The sequence below is a fragment of the Rattus norvegicus genome, chromosome 6 (genome assembly GCF_021556685.1).
Source record: "Rattus norvegicus strain SHRSP/BbbUtx chromosome 6, alternate assembly SHRSP_T2T, whole genome shotgun sequence".
NCBI lineage: Eukaryota > Metazoa > Chordata > Mammalia > Rodentia > Muridae > Rattus > Rattus norvegicus.
The window spans coordinates 90,742,706-90,748,705 of record NC_141539.1 but is presented as its reverse complement, the minus strand read 5'-3'; the positions used below and the strand labels follow the sequence as shown (position 1 = coordinate 90,748,705).

General features: G+C 39.3%; 1 long non-coding RNA gene and 1 pseudogene across 2 annotated transcripts in view; one reads left to right on the top strand and one right to left on the bottom strand.

Annotated features, from left to right (window-relative positions):
* The first annotated feature begins 592 nt into the window (after positions 1 to 592).
* The window catches only part of LOC120093257 (uncharacterized), a 302,254-nt gene continuing 296,846 nt past the window's right edge, over positions 593 to 6,000 (top strand). For both annotated transcript variants that reach the window (XR_015623485.1, XR_015623484.1), the window contains exon 1: positions 593 to 655. This is a non-coding gene — a long non-coding RNA (uncharacterized LOC120093257). The remainder of the gene's footprint in view (positions 656 to 6,000) is intronic.
* Positions 5,317 to 5,912, bottom strand: LOC148005274 (large ribosomal subunit protein eL21 pseudogene; annotated as a pseudogene).

Here is a 6,000-nt window from a genome sequence, read left to right as displayed (position 1 = left end):
TCAATTCTGAAGGAAGTTATCTGGTCTGTGAGCCAGGAAGATCAGAGAACGTGAAAGGCAGGAGGGCCAACATACACTGGTGAGAAAGAGAAGGGATATAGAAATACTGACTCTGTGACTTACAAAAGAAACAATATATCCAACATTAAGCAGGAGCAGGCTGTGGTCTATTTTAGAGACATTGTGTCCAGGAAGGCCTGACTGCAGGCCTGACTAGTGGGGTGTACCCTGTGCTTGCAAAACCTCATGCTTATGGAACAACTCAAGGTAGATTTCTGTGCAAGAATTCAACATATCTACAAGAAAAAAGACTGCACCAAGCTCACCCTGGTCTAACCTGTCTGAACTTTAAACACTCAATAAGCTGTTCTCTTGCCTTCTGAGTTGTAGAGCGCCCTCCTGTGGTGAACAACGGTACTGCGCATGCGCAGGCTTTGCACCTGGCATCAGTTGGCAGGTAATATGCTAATGAGGGAGCAGCACCATGCTAATAAGATAACTCATGCTCCGCCAATCCCTGAAGGACAATTAGCATAGCCTCAGCCTGCTGTCTATATAAGGCGAGCGCTTGAGGTTCCCCTGTCCCTGTTCAAGAGAGCTGTACAGTAAACGCTTTGCTGCAAAAGGATCCTGGTGTCCGCGTGCATTCTTGCAGGTGAGACGATAGCATGGGACACTGAGTTGACTGAAAGTTAGCACAGGGTGTGAAGGAATCAAATTCTTCTGGTAAGAAAAAAAAAAACCTAACTGGTGTATTTTAATTTTTCATAATGTTATTGTGGATTTAACAGAAATACCTATATTTACTACATTTTACTAAATGATTTGTCTTTAAATCATTGCTCCTTTTACTCTTCCCCTCTCTCCAATCAGCAGTATCTGAGATCACATGTCCATGTGAAGACTACACACTACAAAGGCTCACATCAAAGTTTTGTAAAAGTGTAGGAAAAAAGATAGAAAGGTACATTCTTTCCAATTAATGCCTAAATCATAACCCAGAGATATTGAAAATATGAAAAGTCATCAAAAGAAGCAAATAAAGTATGAGCAAAATCTTATAAGGCTTTAAAAATCCAAACATAAGTAAATGCCTAAAATGTCAGAAAAAAACAGTAAAAGTCAACTTTAAATGTTAATGACTTTAAAGAAGTTTCAAGGAAGGCAACAAGGCATAAATAAAGCGAGGAAGTCAAGATCTAGGTGAGAAAATGTGAAATGTGAAGGATATCAAGATTCTGAAAAAGAATCAAATAGAATCATTGGAAACAAAAGCATCGATCAACTAAATTAGAAAAGAAAGAATGAACAAACCAATAAATGAACATAAGAAAGAAAAAAGAGAAAGATGGACAGACAGAATAGTAGACTAAACAAAAACACGGGTCGGGGGGAAACAGGGGTGAAAGACAAAGACGATAATTAGGAAGATAATACAGCCAGTAAACAGCAAATTACAATAAACGTTACTGTCACATCTGAGAGTCCAGGACCACAGTCTTCGTACAAACGTGGGGAGAGGAGAATGAACTTTTAAAGGCATAGAAAAACAATTCAACAAAACTATAGTAATACTTAAGGGAAAATATAGGCATACAGGGAAAGTAATTTAGAATCAAAAATAGATAAAGAGGAAAGAACCACTTCAAGACACATTACCATTACAATGTCAAAACTGCAGAATGAGAAAAATTCAAAAGCATAATAGAAAAATACCAAATGAATTACAAAGGCAAACTAATAACATCACATCTCTCAGCAGAAATGCCCTTGAAAGTTAATGACTGCTAATCAAGATTTTCATATCCAGTAAAGTTACTTTTAAAAATCAATATAGCGATAAAGACATTTCAAACAAGCTCAGATTCTAGAACTTTATGACCAACTAATCAGTACTTCAGAAAATATTTAATACAGTCTTCAGCACAGAAGAACATCATCTTAGTTATTACAGCACAGAACAATGTAGCTGTCCTGAGAGAAATAGATGAATAAAAGAGAATTAGAAAAAATTAACGGTATACAAAATTATATAAATAATGGAGACTGAACTCTCAGATCTTTACGGTAAATACGTGACTGAGGAAATCAGGAAGTTTTAGTCTTAGAAATAAATGGAAACTAAAACTCAATTCATAAGTAATTTTGGAGTATATCAAAGGAAGTTTTAGAAAGAAGGATTATACCTATGAATAATGCACTGAAATATCAGAGAAATCTCAAATTAACAACCTAATGATGTACTCAAGTTCTTGAAAATGGAAGAACAAACTAAACTCAGAATTAAAAGATAAAAATAAATAATCAATGTCAGGGCCAAAAGTAATGCATGCACATGAAAACAACAAAAGCAGCTGTCTATTTTTTTAAAAAAAGAAATAAGTAGAAGTGAAAATAGTTAAAAGAATTAATAAAATGAAGAGTGAGTTCTTTGGAAGGATGAAAATTGGCACACTCTTGCCTAGACTTATCCAAAGAAAGATGTAATTCCTAAATAAAAGGTAGACATGAAAAAGAACAGATACTAGTAGAATTTGGATATCCATTGGGGTATTTTATAAACCTATTTTAATAACAATGGAAAATCTGAAGGAATAAGATAATTTCACACACATATGATTTATCAAAAATACATATAGAAAATAAAAGACACAAGCAGTTCAACACTAAGCAATGTCATCAAATCTGTATAAAGAGTGTTCTAAGTAAAAATATTCAGAACTGGGATTGTTACTGAATTCTATTACATATTTAAGGAGAAGTGAACGATATTATTCTCCAGTTCTTCCCATAAAACTTAAATGAGAGTGTCTTAGTCAGGGTTTCTATTCCTGCACAAAACATCATGACCAAGAAGTAAGTTGGGGAGGAAAGGGTTTATTCAACTTACACTTCCATATTGCTGTTCATCACCAAAGGAAGTCGGGACTGGCACACAAGCGGGTCAGGAAGCAGGAGCTGATGAGAAATCTATGAATTTGCCCAATGAATATATCCTAGCAAAAACAAATAAAATGAATAATGCACGGAAATCAGGAAGTTTTGATGAAACAATGGAGTGGGTATGACAAATTTAAATGAGTGAAATACCTGCCGGCAGTAACGTGAGATTCATATTTTTTTATTTCACACTACAATATTATTTGGGAATTATGCAGTGGTTCATGTATTCAAAAGAGGAACAACTTACTAAACTCAGTAAAGACATGGAGTGATGAACCTTGGTAAGGATCGAGGTCTAGATGCCCAAATAAAAAAGGCAATCTTAGCATGATTCACACCCACCAAGATTATTAAAGATAGTTAGGCCACTTTTGAGTTTTATGGACTTTGTTTTTAATTATATGTGTATGGGAGTTGTGTAGGTGTGGGGGCAGGTGCTGGAGGAGGCCAGAAGAGGTCAAAGAATCCCTTGGAGCTAGAGTTTCAAGTGATTTTACAAGTGATTGTGAGCTGCCTTCTGTGGGTTCTGGGAACCAAACTTGGAGCCTCTTTAAGAGCAACACACTCCTTTAACAACTGACAAGTCTCTATAGCTTCCATTTAAAATTTTTATATCAGTAATAATATTTAGGGCAAAAACTAGTAGGGCTTATCTTTTCAAATTGTATGGACATAGGAGTAGTAGGATGAAAACTTTTTTACAGTAACTGTTAACTGAATAATAAATCCTGGATACCACAAGACATTCAAAGTCAAGTAAAGATAACTTTGATTGACTTTAAATATAAGCTTGTTTATATTTTAGTGTCAAGCTGGTGTGATATGTATCAGAAGTTAATAACAGCAGCATAAATTTCATCAATGTTTCAGGGAAGGAAGTTTATTCTATATAATATGCATTATACAATCACTCATGGATTCACTATTAGAGTGACACTAGCAAAATGTACTCTCACAAGTGTATCCTCGACTTCTTGTTTCTTTACTCAAGCATTCCTAGAAGTGGTAGTTATCATGGTGAGCATTCTTTAAAAATGTATCAAGTGACATAATTATATGTTTTGCCTAATAAGAAACGATATCAATAACTGTTAGCATTTCTTCTAGGCTTTGCCCCACAGTTACCTTGCAATAACCAGGGATGCCTGACTCACTAGAAAAGGGGCTACTTGCCCCCTCTTCATTCTCTTACTCTGTTACTCTCTCTGTCCCTTCTCTCCCCTTCCCTCTCCTGCCTCTCTACATTTGTGTCTGGCCAGCTTCTCCTGTCCTCCCTTCCCTTCCCCTTCCCTCCCCTCCCCTTCCCTGCCCTCCCCATCTCCCCACTACCTCCTCAACTTCCCTCCTGAAGTTTAATAGTATTTTGTCTAAGCTTCTTCCCATAGTTACCTAGCAACAACCAGGCATGCCTAACTCACTATAAAGTGGGCTACTAGCCTCTGCTGGCCTTCCTGTCCCTTACCCCTCTTTCCCCATTCCTGTCTCCCCTCTCTCTCCAAGTGCTCATGGCTGGCCCTTACTCTTCTATTCCTCTCCCTCCCTCCCTCTCTCCCTCTCCCCTCCTCCCTCTCCACCCTCCCTCTCTCCCTCTCCCCCTCCCTCTCTTTCCCTTTCCCTCTCCATCTCCCTCTCTCTCTGCGGTTCTCTGTCTCTACTACCCACTCAACTCCCCTCCATGCCCTGAAAAAACTCTATTCTATAGTGTACCTTATACTGTCCTGTGGCTGGTCCCTCAGGGGGGAAAGATGCCTCAGCATGGGTCTGTGGATGCACCCACTTTCCCCACACCTGACTACACATGAACCAAACCCGTTCTCTCTCCTCCCTTATCTTTTTATGAAACACAACACCCAGGCCCTGAATAAACTCTATTCCATACTATACCGTTCTGTGGCTGGTACTTCAGGGGAGAGGATGCCTTAGAATGGGCCCGCAGAGGCACCTCCTTACACCTCTACCAAACACATCTTGGCTCTTTTTTGTTTTTGTTTTTGTTTTTTTTTAATAAAACACAACAACTGTGTATGCAATGATTATCACTTTTGTATTTTTAGACAATTGCAGTCTCCCACTCCCACATATATGAGTAATTCAAGGCCGTCTTATTCCAGTGTAGGTTACTTGGCTTCTCACAGATTATGACTTTCAAATCCCAATTATAAAATGACAAGTTATACAAAGGAGCTACGTTAAGACACAAGGGACCAAATGGAAGGAGAGAAGCTTCAGAGGCCTGCTTTGCATTGCTTTGCTAACAAATCCACACACTCAGTAAGTTAACAGTCACCACCCTCTGTGACAGTATTATGGAATGGAGCTTCTTTTTTTTTTTTTTTTTTTTGCAGTCCAGGTCCTTTATTTCCTTTGTGTACGTTAGACCATGATTTCGTATGGAATGGACTCCAGCAGCTCAGGCTCCTTCCCGTTAGTCCTCACAAAAGTGGGCTTCTCTGGGTGGCGCAGGCTGACGCTTCAGTTGAACCCAGGTGCCCTTCTCTTTGGCTTCCTTTTTCTTCTGATCGTTTTCCTTCACCCGCTTCAGAAAGCTGTCTCTGCTCTTTGAGTGCTTGATGTGCTCAATCCGCACATTGATCCTCTTGGCCAGAATCCTGCCTTTAACTTGCTTGTTTACAATGATGCCCGTGGCATGCTGGGTGACATTGTAGACTCTTCCGGTTTTGCCGTGGTAACACTTATGGGGCATTCCTTTTTGAATAGTGCCCATTCCCTTGATATCTACAATATCACCCTTCTTGTAGATTCAAATGTGTGTGGCCAAAGGAACGACTCCATGTTTCCTAAAAGGTCTAGAGAACATATACCAAGTACCTCTCCTCTTTCCTTTTGTGTTCGTCATTTTGGTGAGTTACTGCAAGATGGCTGCCCCAGGGGAAAAGCTATTATGGAGCTTCTTGTTCGGAAAAATGGCACCAATGGAAGGAGAAGCCCTTGGTCCTGCCAAGGTTGGGCCCCCAGTGTTGTGGAATGTCGGGGGGGGGCGGGAAGGGGGCGGTGGATAGGGAGGGGAACACCTTATAGAAGAAGGGGAGAGGGATA